Here is a 16743-nt window from a genome sequence, read left to right as displayed (position 1 = left end):
GGGGGGGGGTTCAGGATGGGGAACCCATGGCTGATTCATGTCAATGTATGGCAAAAACTACTACAATATTGTAAAGTAATTAGCCCCCAACTAAAATAAATAAATTTATTAAAAAAAAACAACAACTCAACATTCAAAAACTGAAGATGATGGCGTCTGGTCCCATCACATCATGGCAAATAGATGGGGAAAAAGTGGAAAGTGAGAGACTTTATTTTCTTGAACTCCAAAATAACTGCAGATGGTGACTGCAGCCACAAAATGAAAAGACAGTTGTTCCTTGGAAGAAACGCTATGACAAACCTAGGTAACATTAAAAGCAGAGACATTACTTTGCCGACAAAGTCGAAGCTGTGGTTTTCTCCAGCAGTCATGTATGTATGTGATAGTTGGACCACAAAGAAGGCTGAGTGCCAAAAGAATTGATTTTTTTGAACTGTGGTGCTGGTTAAAACTCTTGAGAGTCCCTTGGACAACATGGAGATCAAACCAGTCAATTTTAAAGGAAATCTAGTCCTGAATATTCATTGGAAGGACTGATACTGAAGCTGAAGCTCCAGTACTTTGACCACCTGATGCAAAGAGCAGGCTCATTGGAAAAGACCCTGAGCTGGGAAAGATTGAGGGCAGGAGGAGAGGGGTGAGAGAATGAGTTGGTTGGAGAGCATCATAGACTCAAAGGACACAAGTTTGAGCAAACTCCGGGAGATGGTGAAGGACAGGGAAGCCTGGCATACTACAGTTCACGGGGTCACAAAAGAGTTGGACAGGACTATATGGCTGAACAACAACAACAACAACAACAAAGCATTTTCTAATTCAGTGTGAGCTGCGGAAGTTGTTCAGATTGCAGTTCCCTCATATGTTCTTTTCCCTTTAGCTATTGTTTACCCAGCTTTGTGTAATCTCATCCTATGAATGCAACTTAATACTCAGCTGGAGACTCAAGTATGCCATCACTGCTGATGGTGATTGCAGCCGTGAAATTAGAAGACACTTACTCCTTGGAAGGAAGGTTATGACCAACCTAGATAGCATATTGAAAAGCAGAGACATTACTCTGCCAACAAAGGTCCATCTAGTCAAGGCTATGGTTTTTCCAGTAGTCATGTATGGATGTGAGAGTTGGGCGGTGAAGAAGGCTGAGTGCCGCAGAATTGATGCTTTTGAACTGTGGTGTTGGAGAAGACTCTTGAGAGTCCCTTGGACTGCAAGGAGATCCAACCAGTCCATCCTAAAGGAGATCAGTCCTGGGTGTTCATTGGAAGGACTGATGTTGAAGCTGAAACTCCAATACTTTGGCCACCTCATGCGAAGAGTTGACTCATCGGAAAAGACCCTAACGCTGGGAAGGATTAGGGGCAGGAGAAGAGGACGACAGAGGATGAGATGGCTGGATGGCATCACTGACTCGATGGACATGGGTTTGGGTGGACTCTGAGAGTTGGTGATGGACAGGGAGGCCTGGAGTGCTGCGATTCATGGGGTCGCAAAGAGTCAGACACGACTGAGCGACTGAACTGAACTGGACTGACTGAGAGACTCAAGGGGACTCCTGTGCAGTTTTATGGAGTGTTTTATGTCTTTCTCTAGATGTCTCTTCTCTGATTTGCTCCCTGATAATTCAAGCTGCCTCAGCTTTCCCAAACTCTGCTATTACCTCAGGCCTGTGAGACCACTGTGCTCTACTTGGATTCTTCCTTCCTGTATCAAGGGCTTCCTTGGTGACTCAGATGATAAAGAATCTGCCTGCAATGCAGGAGACCCGTGTTTGATTCCTGTGTCGGGAAGATCCCCTGGAGAAGGGAATGGCTACCCATTCTAGTATTGTTGCCTGGAAAATTCCATGGACAGAGAGCCTGGTGGGGTATAGTCCAGGAGGCTGCAAAGAGTTGGACATGACTGAGTGACTAACACTGCAGTTCACTTCCTGTTTCAAAGTGTGGAAAATTCCTCCAGGCAGAAAATCAGGGCCATGTTAAGGCCTCCCACATTTTCTTTTCCTTCTCTCAAAGATTATAATTCTTTGCTACTGAGTATCCAAGAAAAATAGTTTTTTCATATATTTTGTCTAATTTTATTGCTTTTTATGACAGAAAGGCTAGTCCAGTGCTTGTTTAGTACTCCATCATGGCTGGGAGTCTGTGTGATGAATTTGGAGATCAGGGTCATAATGGCTTGTCTCTAAAGACACCATGTAGGTATTTATGAGAGAGCGCACCAAAGAGAAATTAGACAGAAGTATTCTTTTTTGGATATCTGTAAATTTGGACTTTTGCCTGAGGAAATGCTATTTATTGGTTTGGTTTTTATTGAGCACTTACCGAGTTTAATGAAATACAGTCTCTTCCTCCAGGGGAGTTCACAATGAGTTGGGGGGAAAAGGCAGACAAGGCATGGTAATAAATAACTCCAGTGAAAGGTAGCACTCGAATGGTGAACAGATGATGCAAATGGTTGTAGTGGTTCAGTGGAGGCTTGGAGAGGTCAGTTCCTGCTGGGGTGATTGGGAGCAGGTTCATTCTGAACCTCCAGATCTCAGAAACCATTCCTTTAAAGTCTGATGAGCTCCAGTTGTTCAGTGTATGATGGGAGTGGTGAATTTCCTCTGAGACAGGAAATTATATCTCTGAAATTTTAGAAAGAATAAGCTTATTACCTTTTGGCAGGAAGCCAAGTCAAAGGATATCTGCTGAGAATGATGGTTTTCTTTTGGGATTACAATAGAAGTGAGTTAGAAAATAGTCCAGAAGGAGGTGATTTAAGAGGTCTTAGAGTGAATACAGGGCTTCCCAGGGCTTCCCAGTGAATACAGTGCTCAGTGATAATCTGCTTGCTAATGCAGAAACTGCAGGAGATGTGGGTTCGATCCCTGAGTTGGATAGAGCCCCTGGAGGAGGAAATGGCAACCCACTCCAGTATTCTTGCCAGTATAATCCCACACACAGAGGAGCCTGGCAGGTTACAGTCCATGGGGTCTCAAATAGTCAGACATGACTTAGCAATTAAGCGCTCAGCAGAGTGAGTACATAATTAGACTTGAAAAAGAGAATGGCAAAGGACTTTCAAGTTGGGAAGATGAGACCATAACACAAAATAATGCCCAGAGGAAGAACAACTGATTAGAGAGAGAAAAGAGACAGACTGATTCTGTGTGTGTGTGTGTGTATGTGTGTGTGTATGATAGTAGGACTAGCCAGAACAGAAAAGTCTGAGGAATATTGGGAGTTGAGAGGATGGGTGCTGAGTCAGATACTCTGAATTAGAGGTGGGGCTGGCTTATTGAGTCAGGAATTTACATTTGATGTTGAAGAATCAGAAAGTGTTTAATTCGTGAGTGGGGGTGATGCATGTTGATTGCCTGTTGACTGCAGATGCTTTAGGAAATATAGTTTGGTCATGTGTTTCAGGCCTGGACCACAGGGAGAGCTGGTAGTTGGATTTGAGCCCTGAAAGGCTGTACCCTGGCTCAGGAGTGAGGGACTCAGAGATGCCCAGATATAAGAGGAACAAAAAGGAAGAAGTAAAAGGTCTAAGGTTTTGGGCCAGGGACCCTGTAGACTGGTAGTGTTGCTGATAAAGCAGTCAGTTGGAATGAGGATCTGGTCTAGGGGAGAATGACTGGCATGATAATAGTTGTAGTGGGCAGCCATCTGAGGATCAGGTTATCTTGTATGCACTGAAGATATAGAGTAGAAGCAGGAACAGGTGAGAGGTCCAGGCAGAAGATATGGATATGGGAGCTATTTATATGGAAGGAAGGTTACACCTAGGATTTAAGAAAGTTCATAATTAGGAGGTGGAATAGAGTCAATGACATCATCCCAGAAAACTTTCTTACAAGAAGGGGGAGAGGCTACTGGATTGAGGGGTGTGATGGAAATTGAAGGAGGAAGATGTTCCACAGATGAACTGGAAAGGTCGCTGGGTTTGGCCAAGAGCTTTCTGGAGAGCAGGCATATGCACAAGGAAGTTTAAGGGCACTGTTAAAGAAATCAGAGCAAAATGTGCTTACATAGTAGTTCAAGAAGTCTATCATCTGTGAAAGGAAAAAGGGAAGAGAGAGAGACTGAGATGTCAGTGATGCTAAAAGGTTGAGCAGAATGAAGAAAAAGTGTATTAATGATAGATGAACCTTCTTAACGTTGAAAATCAGAAGGGGAAAAGCTGAAGAGAAAGGAGATTTGAGGTACCAGAAAGAAGGTATAATTTTGTAGCAAGACCACTCAACCTAAGCATTTCAGCCTCTCATACAAGCCTCAGATGCCATCCCACTCAGGCTTGGTCTGCTCCTGCAGTCTGTTCTTGGATAGTGTTCCTACACTCTCATCCTTTAAAATATTTCTGGAAGATGGGGAATCACGGTTTTTTGAGGCTGCCCTATTTTTGCTGGACAGATATGTTGAAAAAATATTTAATACTGGCTAAATTCTACTGCTAAGTAACTTAATACTAATGGTAATAACTACCATTGAAGTTTTCACAGATTATGATATTTAGTCCTCACTATTACAAGGTTGATTATATTATTACTTTCATTTTCAGATAACTAAGGCTCAGAGAGATTAAAGTTACTGGCAAAGGTCACATAGCTAAGGAGAGAATGATCTGGTATTTAAATCCCAGCCAGTTTAACTCTTGTCCGTCATTCTACTTGATGACTGTCATTCTTTCCCTAGTATGAGGGCCTTTTACATCAGTCAATTATCCTACATACGCTGGGTCATTTCCTTTGTCTCGTCCTTCTTTTCTTTCTTTTCCTTTTCTCACCTTCTGTTTCTTTTTTTTAACAATTGTTAATTCAATAAATAATTATTGAGCAGCTTCAGAATATCAAACGCTGTGCTAGGTGCTGCACAGACAGCAATGAATAAAACAGACCAGGGCTTTGGCTTCATGGGGTTTGTAGACTGGAGGGAAGCATTTTAAGTATGCAAAGTAACGAATACATAAAATAAGAAATGATGATGAGTGCTATGAAGGAACTATACATCCTAGCTTCCCTTGTCAACCGTCTTCATAAACTCTGGGTTTTGGAGTGCTCACTGTGTTTGCTTATTTACTCCTGACATCTCCTTTTAAGGGGTATCATTCAAAGGAGGACAACTTCTGCTGTGATCTGACCATTGTGGAACACGTTGAGGCAATTAACTAGGAACCCTTGTGTTACTGCAGCTTAGAGGTAGGAATGGGCAGAACTGCAGGCCAGGGTGACTGGAGAGGAGACAGATGTGCAGAGGGCTATGCTGAGATGAAGGGTGGAGAGCCCAGGAGTGGGGCCAGATGGTCTCAATCCATTCCATGAAGTATGAGCAAAGGTCATGCTGAATAGATCATGAAACCATGTGTCCCCTTCCATTCCACAGATCCTGCCTTTCCCTTCACGCTCCAGCCTCTCTGTACCCACACATCTGCTTGACAAATGCAGCTGAGGAGGAAAGCACTGAAAACACATGTGTCACAGTGGGCAGCTAAGGTTGGAAATGTGCTACAAGGAAAGTTTTTTCCCTTTCCCCCCTTTCTTCTTTGTTTCCTTCCCTTCTAGTCCCCTCCTTCTGCTCTCCCTACCCCCCTTCTCCCTCCCTCCTTCCTTCTTTCTTCCTTCCTTTTTTTTCTTTCTTTCATAGTATTAGTCTTAATATCATAGTTTGGAAAACTGTAGTTGAAGAAAAATGTCAAGAAGTACAAATGCGGATTTGATACATCTGACCTTTCTTCTCTTCAGAACAATAAATGTCAAATAGCTTAAAATGACAGCAGGATGGATAGGGATTTTTTATGTCCTTAAATATTTAGAAACATAGTTTAGATTTATGTCTAATTTACATGAAGATTCTGGCCTATGAGAATAATAAACATTTTTAAGGAAGCAGCATAAGCCGTGATGTTTACATTTCAGAAAACAGACGGTGTTTTGAAAAAGCATTCTGAAAAATCAGAAGAGAATGAAGTGGTAAGTGATTCCTGATAGATAATGAGAATGCTTGATAACATCAAGAAAGTATTTTGTGACCCAAAATTGTGTTTGGGTTTTTTATATCTGCGTGGTGTGGTTTGGTGGCATTCCAGGGAAAGATCCACAATCCACATGGCCTGTTCTTTGATTAAGTGAAAAATATTATATATATGCATTTTTACTTGAATCACTTATCCCCATTTTACTAAAGACATTTTATTGTTAAAACAGAAGCAGGGGAAATTATCTTGCTCCAGCTGTGTAATTCCTGATAGAAGTATAATCCTTCAGCCTGGAGTGTCATTCTGTAGTCTACCTCATACTCAGTTATCATCAGAAGCAGCAGTATCTCTTTCAGAGTGTAGGCTCTGAAAAGTGTTTGTTTTTTCTTTTTTTAAAGAATGTTAGTTAACCCATTCACTTCTGAAATGACACAGTATTTCAGTGTGTTAAGAAAATGGACTCTGAACTTAATTCTGGGTCTGGTACTCAATTCCAGAACTTATTATTTAAAAGTTCATAAAATAGTGAGACAACAACTTACTTTTCTGCTCTTAGAAGTCTTATCTATAAAATAGAGATTATGAAATAATAGTGATTATAATAGCACTTTCTTTATAGGGTTCTTATGGGAGGTAAATGAGATAATTAAAAAAAGTTTAGCGTAGCACCTGCCGCATGGTTAAAAGACTGAAAATATTATTTGTTATCTTCTATTTTAGTGTTATTGTTGTTTTATTAATAAAAACATCCCCTAACATTTTTATGTCTTTCTTTCTATATCATCTTTGCTGAAATTTAGCTATATTCAAAATTAGAGTTTATCCTGTATAAAATACAATTAAGCAAAGGACCCAAAAGAAATCTTGAAATGTTGTAGACTAAAGCAGTCTGTTTGCTCAAAGAACTAAAGTCATCAGAAAATCAGTGCCATTGCATTGTGCATTTCCTAAGAGTTGCATAGGGATCCAGCAAGTCTTTTCTTTATTTAAGTTTAATGTCAAATATTTTAATTAAGTCATGAAGATTGTTTCTAAACTTTTTAAGATATTCATTATAAGATCTTTTACTTTCATAGCAGAAAAAGTTCTTATTTCTGTAATTAACTATGAAGTTTGAAAAACTTTGTAAGTTGAAGCAGTGGAAGGAGGGAAGAGTTTTGGACCAGGAGTCATGGGATTGGGTTTTCATCTTAGGATGTGCTGACTTGTCCTATTTGAACCTAGGGAAATCACCTAAACTTTCTCAGTCTTAGTTTCAGTCATGTGAAATAAGTGAATTCTAATTGCTACTATCCCTTTCCTGTAAAAATTATGTGATTCTAACCTATTTCCTGGAGAAGGAAATGGCAACCCACTCCAGTATTCTTGCCTAGAGAATCCTGTGGACAGAGGAGCCTGGTGGGCTGCTCTCCATAGGGTTGCATAGAGTTGGACACGACTGAAGCGACTTAGCATGCATGCATGCGTTGGAGAAGGAAATGGCAACCCACTCCCGTGTTCTTGCCTGGAGAATCCCAGGGACGGAGGAGCCTGGTGGGCTGCTGTCTATGGGGTCGCACAGAGTCGGAGACGACTCAAGTGACTTAGCAGCAGCAGCAGCAGCAGTGACCTTTTTCCAGGGCTGGTTTTGAAGTCATGCTGGGAAAATCCTATTTCTATAAACAGTTGCAGGCTTAATTAGAATTTCACAGAGCAGTGGTAGGAAAGGATAACCTTCTCTGATTCTTATGTGTTTGGTAACTAGCAGATTATGATAAGTGTTGTTTACTGCTAACTGATATGCCTAGAGACTATAAGATTAAATAAATTTATTTTCATTTCTACCCCAAAGAAAAACCCAAGTTTTTTGGGTGCTTTTCTGAATATGCAGAACATATCCAAGATACTCTGTTCTGGTTTTCTGTTCTATTAGGGACCAGCTGTGTGGACAGAGGTGATAGATAAGAAGCTAGATAGATAGACAAACAGATAACTAGTTTGATCAATACTTATTATTTACCTACCTTCATGCATTAAAAGCTGAACTTCTTCCTTATTTAGACAGGGTTTATATTAGGGGCAAAATTGAGAAATAAGGGAATATGTGATTCATCTATCTCAGTGTGAAGGACAGGAGGTATGGTACATTTAATATGGTATATTAAGAGGACTACTTAAACAGATCCTTTCCATCTTTAATTGCCCATACCCCAATGAACACAGTGTGTGTCTTACAAGTTTATTCACTCACATTTAATTTTTTTAAATTGAGGTATAGTTGATTTACAATATTTTACTAGTTTAAGGGGTACAACATAGTGACTCAAAACTTTTACAGATAACACTTCATTTATTGTATATTTTTGCCTCCTTTGTCTTAGATTAGTTGACTGTTAAATGTGTGGATTTGTTTCTAGGTTCTCTATTCTGTTCTGTTGATTGATGTGTCTGTTTTGTGCCAGTACCATAGTGTTTTGATTACTGTAGCTTTGTAGTTGGGGAGCATGATACCTTAAGCTCTGATCTTTCTCAAGATCATTTTAGTAGTTAGAGTTCTTTTGTTTTTCATACATATTTTAAAATTATTATTTTTTTAGCTGTGTGAAAAATGCCATTGATATTTTGATAGGTGTATTGCCTTGGTTAGTATGGTTATTTTATCAATATTAATTCTTCCAATCCATTAACATGGTATATACTTCTTAATGGCTTATGGACTCTTTCCTTGACTTTATTCTCCATTCAACAATTATTAATAGAAACTTGTGTGTTTAGAACTTTGTAAAGTTCTATAGGATAAAAGACAGTAATTGTAAAATGTGATTCCTGACTTTAAATAACTTATCGTCTAATAAGAAAGACCAAAAATATAGGACTTGGAGTCAAAAATTGGAGATTCAATGCTTGAATGTATTGTAAAAGCTAAGGGTCTTGGGGCAAAGAACAGTGAGTAGGGAGTTAGTGAGTTGAGACTTGATGGAGCTGAGGCGTGATGGCTCCTGGAGATGAGTGGGTTCTGGATAGTCAGGATGAAAGAAGGAGACCATTCTAGGTGGGAAGAATAGAATATTGAGCTTGGAGTGAGGGCTGCTCAATTCAGTTTGGTTAACTCAGCCAGCTCTCCTGGATTACCTAATATGAATGTCATGCTCTCCTGGGACCTTTCTGTTTGGAGAAGAAATGTGTTGGAAAGAACGGTTGGATGAACAAGATGGGATCAGGTCATGACAGGAGAGCCCTGGAGAACAAGCAAGAGTGTTTAACTTTCTCAGCAAGAAATAGGCTGCCATGAATAGGTCTAATATGAATAGCATTTTAGGAAAATGAAATTGGTAAGAATTTGCAGTCTGTATTAGTATTGCAAAGACTGGAGTATTCTGAACAGACAGTATACTGAACTGACAGTATTCTGGAGTAGAGGGTGGGGAAATATTTTGAAAGTGGGATGGTGGAGAAAAGGATGAGTCCAGAAAAACTTAATAGACTTTGGTGTCAGAGGCAGAAGAGGGGGGAATCCAATTTTTTTTAGAGCTTTTTGCCAGTAAGATTAGAATAACAATGGTTCATCTGATAGGAAAGAAGAATTGGGAGATAAAAGATATTGGGAGGAAGAGTTGAGTTCTTTTGGCACATGGGGAGCTGAGATGAGAGCTCACTCAGGGCAGCAACATTCTGTAGGAAATTGGAAATATGAGACTAGAACTCATGTAAGAAGTCAGGGCTAAGCATGGGGATTTGGGAATCATCAGCACAGAGACTTATAAATTATGCACTTTGCTTAGAACTTAATTTCATGTTTTTTTAGAAGATAAGAGAAATGAAAAGCTTGCTGAATTATGGATTATGCAACTGTATTAAAAGTAATTCTCCCTGTTCCTCCATCTCCCTGATGATTTTTGTGTTCTGTTTTTCTCTCTGATCCACTCACCCTTCCCCTAATACTTTATAAAGTTAGGGACACAATAACCTCTATTTCTGTCAGATCAGAAGATTGTCAGTGAAGAGATTAAGGTGATTTGGAATGTTCACTAGAAAATGTGCGATCTTCTTGGCACCTTCTCCAATCCTTCAGAGATCAGAGAGATACAGATTTTCTCTAGAGGAAAGCAACCATTTATATTTATAGGCAGAAATGTTTAAAGAGCTAAATTTTCAGTTCCCTGGACAGCCCTGTTGTTTGATTTGCAGCTTTTCATAAGTAAAGCAGTGATTCTCAGCAGAGACAGAGCTGCTTGGCAGATAATTTAATCAGATGAAGTAGGGTTTTCAGACCTGGTGGATGGACTTGAATTTGGGACTCCTCTCCTGGCATTAGCAGTTTGAATTGACTTTGCACAAATAGCAGGTATAGAACTCAGAAGTTGAATTTACTTTATCCTCATCATCTTCCCCTTCAAAGAAAAAATTTTTCAATAATTTGCTTAAATGTTGTCAAACATTACCTGACACAGAGAGTATCAGACTTGACTTTAGAAAAAGTATTGAGGAGAAAGAAGTTGGAGAAATAAGACACATGGTGCTAACAGTTATTGAACATTTATTATATGCTGGACATTTTATAGTCATTCTCTCACTTAATCTTCAGAGCTGCAAAAGATGGATATTTTAACCTCAGTTTCACAAGTGAGGCTCTGAGAGGTTATATAATTTGCCCGAATCATGCAACTAGTAAGTGACTGAACTGGGATTTGGATCCTGTAACTGGGATTAGAAAAGGCAGAGAAGCAGTTTTCTCAGTAAAATGGGAAAATGCCTGCCTCACAGGATTAAATGAGTTGGTAGTAGAGTAAATGTTGAGTTGTTTGCACAAGTGCTATCAATCTAGAGCCACTGCTGATCTTTCCTGTAATTCGGAGAGCCGTTGAGAGGAAAAGCTGCCATGTCCACTGCTTTGGCAAAACCTCAGATGCATGGCCTCCTGGCCAAATGTATGCAATTTTGTATTGTTGGAGCATTCATAGTCTCCCTGGGGTTTGCAACTTTCTATAAGTTTGCTGTGGCTGAACGAAGAAAGAAGGCATATGCAGATTTCTACAGAAATTATGATTCCATGAAAGATTTTGAGGAGATGAGGAAGGCTGGTATCTTTCAGAGTGCAAAGTGATTTGGAATATAAAGAATTTCTTTGGGTTGAGTTCCATGGAAGTTTGTCACTTTCCTGTGTTCCTGAACTATGGAACTATGACTATCTTGGGTGAGAAATAGTCTCTCAATAAATAAACAATTAACAAATACTGTGGGGAAAAAAAAAAGAAAAGGCAGAGGAACCAGAGATCAAATTGCCAACATCCTTTGGATCATAGAAAAAGCAAGAAAATTCCAGAAAAACATCTACTTCTGCTTTATTGACTACGCCAAAGCCTTTGACTGTGTGGATCATAGCAAACTGTGGAAAATTGTTAAAGAGATGGGACTACCAGACCACCTTATCTGCCTCCTGAGAAATTTCTATGCAGGTCAAGAAGCAACAGTTAGAACTGGACATGGAACAACAGACTGGTTCTAAATCAGGAAAGGAGTATGTCAAGGCTGTATATCATCACCATGCTTATTTAACTTGTATGCAGAGTTCATCATGTGAAATGCTGGTCTGCATGAAGTACAAGCTGGAATCAAGATTGCCAGGAGAAATATCAATAACCTCAGATACACAGATGACACCACCCTTATGGCAGAAAGTGAAGAAGAACTAAAGAGCCTCTTGATGAAAGTGAAAAAGGAGAGTGAAAAAACTGGCTTAAAAGTCAACCTTCAAAAAATGAAGATCATGGCATCCGGTCCCATCACTTCATGACAAATAGATGGGGAAACAATGGAAATAGTGACAGACGTTATTTTGGGGGGCTCCAAAATCACTGCAGATGGTGACTGCAGCCATGAAATTAAGAGACGCTTGCTCCTTGGAAGAAAAGCTATGACCAACCCAGACAGCATATTAAAAAGCAGAGACATTACTTTGCCAACAAAGGTCTGTCTAGTCAAAGCTATGGTTCTTCCAGTAGTCGTGTATGGATGTGAGAGTTGGACCATAAAGAAGGCTGAGCACTAAAGAATTGATGCTTTGAACTGTGGTGTTGGAGAAGACTCTTGAGAGTCCCTTGGACTGCAAGGAGATAAAATCAGTCCATCCTAAAGGAAATCAGTCCTGAATATTCATTGAAAGGACTGATGCTGAAGCTGAAACTCCAATACTTTGGCCACCTGATGCAAAGAGATGACTCATTGGAGGAGACCCTGATGCTGGGAAAGATTGAAGGCAGGAGGAGAAGGGGATGACAGAGGATGAGATGGTTAGATGGCATCACCGACTCAATGGACATGAGTTTGAGCAAGCTCTGGGAACTGGTGATGGACAGGGAAGCCTGGCGTGCTGCAGTCCATGGGGTTGCAAAGAGTCGGACACAACTGAGTGACTGAACTGAACTGAAATACAGCATATTTAAGAACTGTGGCCCAAGGAGAAAGGAGTGGGGAAGAAAGAGGAGCAGTAACAGTTCTTCTTAGAAACTAACAAGTTCCTGGAGATTAGAAGGCAAGGGCAGGTTGATGTGTGGCCCTGGCCACCTACCCTGGTAAACTACATAGTCACTTTTTGGTCCACAGTCATCACAGGTTCAGGGCTGTCTATTTGGAAGCCCATTTCCACTGACATCCCTTGGTTGGCATTTCATGTAGATGCTTTACTCCCCTTCCCCTTTCCCTTTGCTCTGAAATCTAATACATGAATGAATGGATGAATTGACCTATCCTTAGGGTAGATGGAGGTGCAGAGGACCTGTTATCTGGGCAAGACAGGGAAATTGGACTGGGCCAGGGCTCCTCAAAGGACTCCAAGATTAGTCAGTGCATGTTGGCTACAGCCTTCTAGAGAAGTGTTGCTAATAGTCAAGGAGGAGGCAAGGCCAGCTGTGAAGATGAATTGAGATGATGCACATGAGGCAGACTTGGCACATGATAAGTGCATCCTAGATGTTATTTGTATCGTGATTATGCTTGTTCTCATTGAGATCAGCTAAAATACTTTTGTCTGCAAATAACAAAGACCCAACTAAAAGTAGCTGAACAGTCTTATATAGTGAGAATTCAAGAGCTGATGTTTCTCTAGGGTTGGTTAATTCAGGAGCACTTGATAATCTAAAGGACCCAGATCCTTTCTGTTTTTCCATTCTGCCTTCCTCAGGGTATGTGGTTGCAGAAACTCTAGGCACCTTCACATGCAGCTGAAAAAGGGCAAGCGTTTGTCTTTTGTTCTTTCACAAGAAAAAGGAAAACTTTTCCAAAGACTACCTAAATCAAAAAGAAATCTAGAAGAAATAACACAAAATTCACATAGTCTCAAACTTGACTTTGTGTCAGAATCACTGGGAGAGCTTGTTAAAACAGACACTGCTGACCTGCATCCTCAGAGCTCCTGGGTCAGTATGTCTAGTGTGGGCCTGTGAGCTTGAATTACTAACAAGCACTCTGTTAGTGTATCATGCATGCATGCAGGCTAAGTTGCTTCAGTCGTGTCCGGCTCTTTGCAACCCTATTGACCATAGTTCGCCAGGCTCCATTGTCCCTGGGATTCTCCAGGCAAGAATACTGGAGTGGGTTGCCATGCCTTCCTCCAGGGGATCTTCCTGACCCAGTGATTGAACCCTTGTCTCTTATGACTCCTACATTGGCAGGTGGATTCTTTAGCACTAGCACCACCTGGGAAGCCCCTGTTAGTGTATTAATGTAGGGGCCTTACTTAATAACCATTGCCTTAAACTGTTCAGCAGTCATGTCTCAGGTCTAAAATAGTGCTCTTGAAGTACATAGATCTTCCAAACCTGATCAGAATTGAGACCCTGTTAGCAAGAAGGAAGGGGAAAAATGGCTGATGGGTAGTCAAATCATCATTTTTAATTTTTGGAGTTACAGAAGGTTTCATGTAAAGCTTTTGTTTCCCTCTGGGTCATATTTTGTAGAGGGCTTTCCTTTCATTTAGGACAATCCCATATAGTGTCTGGATTATCAGTTCAACTCAGTTGAAGACGGGATAAAATTAACTGTCATGTTGTTACATAAGCTCTTGGATAGCAAATATTAAGATTAGCAGACTCCTGAGGTGGTGGTGGCTGCTCCTCCTTCCCTTCTTTCTCATTCTCGTCATCTTCCTCTTCTTTGTCTCTACAAACTTTGACATCATATGAAACGTCTATATTTCAGAGGACCAAATTCTTCCTTGTCCTGAATGTGTCCACTCCAAACTTCCCACTTTGGGGCTGTGCAGCAGCAAAGGCTAAGGGTTTTACAGCTGGTATCTGAGCAGTCACAGGCTCCGTCATCAGGGAGCTTGATGCTGTGGTTACTTCTAAATGAATGCTTATTACTGATGCTAATTGAACTTGAAGTTAATGAAAAAGGATTATTTTATAGGGCTTAAGTTGAGGCCAAAATTGTTATTACAGGTTAATTATTCTCCTTAAAAGACACTATTAACAGCAATGATTGTTTTTTATCAGCTTTTTCTCTAGCTCTGAAAGAGATTTCTTCGAAGGCAGATTCTTGATATAATTATTCACCTCATCTAATTCTTAATCACCAATCATTTCTCTCCAGATAAAGGTTAATCAAAGGTGTATGAATTGGATATTCTGCCTTAATTGCATTTGATCAGTTTCAAAGAAACCCTTTTCTCTTCCATGTTTCATTAGAAATGTGGCCTTTCTCTGTCCTTTTAAACCTAAACCTGGAAGAAGGAGTCAAAATGGGCTCACGGAATAAAATGGACCTGTTCTGCTTCTGGTGTCAGTAGGAGATGGACAATTCTGGGTGTGTCTGGGGCCAAGGGAGGGTGCAGGAGAGTGTGTCTCTGTGGGTCTGTTGTTGGGAATCAGCAGCATAGAAATGAGGTCTTGTTATTCTTTTCCCTTGCTGGAGGCCTGCTCCAGCTGGTCCAGGGGTTCCCTCAGGATGGATGGCGTCGGTGTAGAGAAGAAATAGCGAGACTAGGCAGGTGGGAGGCAGCGTCAGCGTCTGGGCTTTATTTTTCAAAGGGAGCTTTTTATATCTTAAGTTGTACATAGAGGAAAATGTAAAATGTGGAGTCATGCCAAATTAGCTCAACGGGTCAGCAGTTTTTGGCCTTTATCGAAACCAGGATACTTTTTTGTATATCTTATTTACAAAAGTCTCATGTTGTTTACATCATCTTCTGGCCTGGAGGCCTGCTAACATCTTATGACTCTTTATTGATAAGGGTTGATCAGCCAGAACACTTTTTCTAAAAGTATTTTTGTATCAGGCACAGAACATAGCAGAGCTACATTTTTTTAAAGAATATAGACACAGTGGATTATGACAAAGAAAGGATTCATTAACTCAAAGTTTCAAAGTAAAGCCTGTTTTTTATAATCTATCTTTTGCCTTGAGCTTAAGGGAAAAGAATGTAGTCCCATAAAGTCATGGTACGGCAGGCTGAAACAATGTAGCACCAAGGTCAGTTCTTTCACAAAAATCACCAACTAGATTAACAACTGTCTTATTATTTTTATATTAAGGCTAAACCTTTATTTTTAAAAGTCTCTAACTACTATACCTTTATTATATAGGCTCAGGGCGTTAAGAGCAAAAACATAGCAAGTAAATATAGACTGAATAACAGTTTTATAAAGTAATATTTCTTATGTTTTTCCAATAGGCTTTCTCTCCCTCGAAGGGCTCTGTGCCCATTGGGGCCTTTTATGCATTCAGGCTCTCAACGCTGTTTATTGTTGAGGGGCAGTCATGTATACTAGTTCTAAAGGTACAGGCACATTTGTCAAGCAAACTAAGATGCTAGCAAAAGGAGCTTAGATTAAAATACTCTTTTTTATGAATAATCTTATAGAGTGCCACTGTTCGAGGGGCATGTTGATTAGAGTTTTAAATTGACCTAGTTAGAAAGGGACCAGGGAAGGCCTTCTGCCTAAGTCACAGAAATTAGGGAGCAGTCTATTATAGCAAGCATCAGAAAGATATCATCTTTAAGGTGAGCGCCGAGGCAGCTTATCAAAATCCCTGAGGCCTGAGTTGCCTTGCTCATCAGGTCTTCTCCTCACGACCTTGTCATGGGTGGGATCTCGTGTGCTGGCTCCCGGCATTCCCTTACTTTCCTTTCCTTTTCTACATCTTTTTATATGGGGTTTCAGCCTTCAGCATATGAATTTGGGGACAACACACTTCGATTCATGTTGACACTCAATTCACCATCACAGCTCTGTGTTTTTGTTAAACTATTTCCTCTTTTAGGTGCCTTTCCATTCCGCTCCAACTGGGGAAATGCTCTTCGTACCTCAAGTCTCTACTTAAATTTCAGCTCTTCCAAGACATGTAGTCACTGTATCCCCCTCTCTGCCTCCTTCAAGAGAGATATACTACTTCAGAGCTGTGAGTGCATGCCTTGCCTGGCCATTTTTATGGCAGTGTCTGCTTGCATCCCCTCTGCCATTCCCATAATCCCATTGCAGGGAACAGTTTGTGCCCCCCTCCCCCCAAAATGGGACATTTAGTATAGAATTTGTGCCTGTCTTCAGAATGGAGAGGCATATGCTAGAATCTTCTGGCACCAAACACAATGCCTGTGAAATGCATGGAAGGCCAGGAAAAGCCACAGGTCCATAACCTACAGCTAGCCCCTCTTTTCACTCCTGCCATTGGCAATCCTGGAAAGCCACTGGCTCACTCCTGTGGTCCTCCTCTCAGATACCCATTGATCATAAAGAAAGTCCTGTGTGTGTTAGTCGCTCAGTCGTGTCCAACTCTTTGCGACCCCATGGACTGCAGCCCACCAGACTC

The 16743-nt window shown here is 40.6% G+C and overlaps 1 protein-coding gene and 1 pseudogene across 2 annotated transcripts in view; both read left to right on the top strand.

The window, feature by feature from the left end:
- ALK (ALK receptor tyrosine kinase) overlaps positions 1 to 16743 on the top strand; it is a 759079-nt gene that overhangs the window by 20928 nt on the left and 721408 nt on the right. The gene's annotated exons all lie outside the window — the stretch shown is intronic.
- On the top strand, positions 10817 to 11194 carry LOC145503852 (cytochrome c oxidase subunit 6C pseudogene; annotated as a pseudogene). Its single transcript, XR_014051848.1, has one exon. The product of XR_014051848.1 is annotated as a cytochrome c oxidase subunit 6C pseudogene (transcript).

This window comes from Giraffa tippelskirchi, chromosome 4 (assembly GCF_054371585.1).
Source record: "Giraffa tippelskirchi isolate mGirTip1 chromosome 4, T2T-mGirTip1v1.2.pri, whole genome shotgun sequence".
NCBI lineage: Eukaryota > Metazoa > Chordata > Mammalia > Artiodactyla > Giraffidae > Giraffa > Giraffa tippelskirchi.
This window is presented reverse-complemented; position numbering and strand designations above follow the sequence as displayed.